Source organism: Schistocerca nitens, chromosome 8 (assembly GCF_023898315.1).
Source record: "Schistocerca nitens isolate TAMUIC-IGC-003100 chromosome 8, iqSchNite1.1, whole genome shotgun sequence".
Taxonomy (NCBI): Eukaryota; Metazoa; Arthropoda; class Insecta; order Orthoptera; family Acrididae; genus Schistocerca; species Schistocerca nitens.
The window spans coordinates 497,168,546-497,172,072 of NC_064621.1; positions in this window are offsets into that span (position 1 = coordinate 497,168,546).

Below are 3,527 nucleotides of genomic sequence, written 5' to 3' on the forward strand. Positions count from 1 at the left end.
AAATGATGAGGTAAGATAATGCAAAATAAATAATGAGGTAAGAAATACGTGAACATATAAATACAGAAAGCATGCTTGGATAGGATTTTTTTTTTTCTTTTTTTTCTTTTTTTTTTTTTTTTTTTTTTTTTTTTTTTTTTTTTTTGAAACAAATGTTGAAATAAGATGAAAGATCTATGGAATGAAGTTTTGGGTTGGACTGCAGTACCAAATGTTACACTGAAAACAAACCCTGCCCTTTCCTCTTCTGTTATTCTGCTATGTGTTTGTGTACTCTTGTATATTTGTGTTTTTCCTGTCTTTATGTGTTTAGGTGATATGAGTTATGTTGTGGAATTTTTCTAATAATATGTTATTTTCTTTGTAAAGATGTTTAGACATTATTTATTCTGTTTTGTTTTAATGCTCATGTGTGAAGTTGATGTTTCAAAAGTTATTCTGATCTTTTATGTATGAACTTATGTCATAATTCCTGTAACACTGATGTATATGTTATTTCGATTTTTTGTGAAGCCTGTACTACAAATGTTATCTGTATTGTTATGTTCTTTAATGGTGTATTTTGTACCTTTGTAATTGTATTCTTATGTTATAAAATTGTAATTGACACCAGTTCATCAAATTAAGTAACTTGTAAGTTACATTTCACTGCACACGTTTCTGTTGGTCATAGTATATGGACAATATGTGAGAAGTAGGGACTGTTAGTGTTTGCACGTGTGTTAATAATTCAGCAAGGGACTGGTTAACAGCATTGCTGATTCTAAGGACAATTCCAAAAACTTAGTGAGTGCACAAGTGGTGGTTTATGGACTTACTATATTCTCTGCAAGACTCTTTGATGGTGATTGTGCACCTGCACAGTCGCAACAGATGACTGCTGGCCGTCTCTACAAGGACTACAGTGGGTCTACACCTTTGCTGACTCACCAGTACCATTATTTCTACCAGGACTACAGTGGGTCTGCACCTTTGATGGCCCACCAATACCATAATCTCTACCAGGACTACTGTGGGTCTGCTCTGTGATGACCTACCTACCTATATTCTTCAAAACTTCGACTGACTCTGCTGTGGGTTTGCTCTGTTGAGGCCCATTACCAGTCTGCATGTCAAGAGTCAGCACTCTCTTTCCGTTAGAAGGACAACACTACTTCTTCAAGATTGCATGGAAATCCACTACTTCCGTGTGCATTTTCTTTTACTGCTCAGACTTTGAGAACAACACTGCTATTTTACTGTGATGAATGATCAGGACTGTCTTTATGGACTGTGAGAAAATTTTAGCTTTTGACCAACATTGTATCAATAAGTGTGTGCATTTGATATCTTTGTTATTGTAATTATGAACAATTTTATCAAATCATTATTGGCCACTGCCCAAAACAATTTGTAAAATTTTTTGTGGGGAGCATGGGGGCTATGTAAGTAGGCCGTTTATGTTTTCTTATTGGCAACATTACGTAGCGCTCTGTATGAAAATCACTGGCTGTGCTGTGTGCAGTCTGTGGCTAGTTTGCATTGTTGTCTGCCATTGTAGTGGGGCAGTTGGCTGTGAACAGCGCATAGCATTGCGCAGTTGCAGGTGAGCCGCCAGCAGTGGTGGATGTGGGGAGAGAAATGGCGGAGTTTGGAAATTTATAAGACTGGATGTCATGAACTGCTATGTATGTTATGATTTTTCAACACTATTAAGGTAAATACATTGTTTGTTCTCTATTAAAATCTTTCATTTGCTAACTATGCCTATCAGTAGTTAGTGCCTTCCGTAGTTTGAATCTTTTATTTAGCTCGCAGTAGTGGCGCTCTCTGTATTGCAGTAGTTCGAGTAACGAAGATTTTTATGACGTAAGTGATTTGTGAAAGGTATAGGTTAATGTTAGTCAGGGCCATTCTTTTGTAGGGATTTTTGAAAGTCAGATTGCGTTGCGCTAAAAATATTGTGTGTCAGTTTAAGCACAGTCATGTATAATTTTTCTAAGGGGACGTTTCATAGGTATTAAAATCCATGGAGAAGAAATAAAAACTTTAAGGTTCGCCGATAACATTGTAATTCTGTCAGAGACAGCAAAGGACTTGGAAGAGCAGTTGAACAGAATGGACAGTGTCTTGAAAGGAGGAAATAAGAACATCAATAAAAGCAAAACGAGGATAATGGAATGTAGTCGAATTAAGTTGGGTGATGTTGAGGGTATTAGATTAGGAAATGAGACACTTAAAGTAGTAAAGGAGTTTTGCTATTTGGGGAGCAAAATAACTGATGATGGTCGAAGTAGAGAGGATATAAAATGTAGACTGGCAATGGCAAGGAAAGCGTTTCTGAAGAAGAGAAATTTGTTAACATCGAGTCTAGATTTAAGTGTCAGGAAGTCGTTTCTGAAAGTATTTGTATGGAGTGTAGCCATGTATGGAAGTGAAACATGGACGATAAATAGTTTAGACAAAAAGAGAATAGAAGCTTTCGAAATGTGGTGCTACAGAAAAATGCTGAAGATTAGATGGGTAGATCACATAACTAATGAGGAAGTATTGAATAGGATTGGGGAGAAGAGAAGTTTGTGGCACAGCTTGACCAGAAGGAGGGATCGGTTGGTAGGACATGTTCTGAGACATCGAGGGATCACCAATTTAGTATTGGAGGGCAGCATGGAGGGTAAAGTCGTAGAGGGAGACCAAGAGATGAATACACCAAGCAGATTCAGAAGGATGTAGGTTGCAGTAGGTACTGGGAGATGAAGCAGCTTGCACAGGATAGAGTAGCATGGAGAGCTGCATCAAACCAGTCTCAGGACTCAGGACAGTGGGTCACAACTGACAGGGCAGAAATGTTGTTGTTGTTGTGGTCTTCAGTCCTGGGGCTGGTTTGATGCAGCTCTCCATGCTAGTCTATCCTGTGCAAGCTGCTTCATCTCCCAGTACCTACTGCAACCTACATCCTTCTGTATCTGCTTGGTGTATTCATCTCTTGGTCTCCCTCTACGATTTTTACCCTCCACGCTGCCCTCTACTAAATTGGTGATCCCTCGATGTCTCAGAACATGTCCTACCAACAGATCTCTTCTTCTAGTCAAGTTGTGCCACAAACTTCTCTTCTCCCCAATCCTATTCAATACCTCCTCATTAGTTATATGATCTACCCATCTAATCTTCAGCATTCTTCTGTAGCACCACATTTCAAAAGCTTCTATTCTCTTCTTGTCCAAACTAGTTATCGTCCATGTTTCACTTCCATACATGGCTACACTCCATACAAATACTTTCAGAAACGACTTCCTGACACTTAAATCTATACTCGATGTTAACAAATTTCTCTTCTTCAGAAACGCTTTCCTTCCCATGATGTCTACGTTTTATATCCTCTCTACTTCGACCATCATCAATTATTTTGCTCCCCAAATAGCAAAACTCCTTTACTACTTTAAGTGTCTCATTTCCTAATCTAACACCCTCAACATCACCCGACTTAATTCGACTACATTCCATTATCCTCATTTTGCTTTTATTGATGTTCTTCTTATACCCCCCTT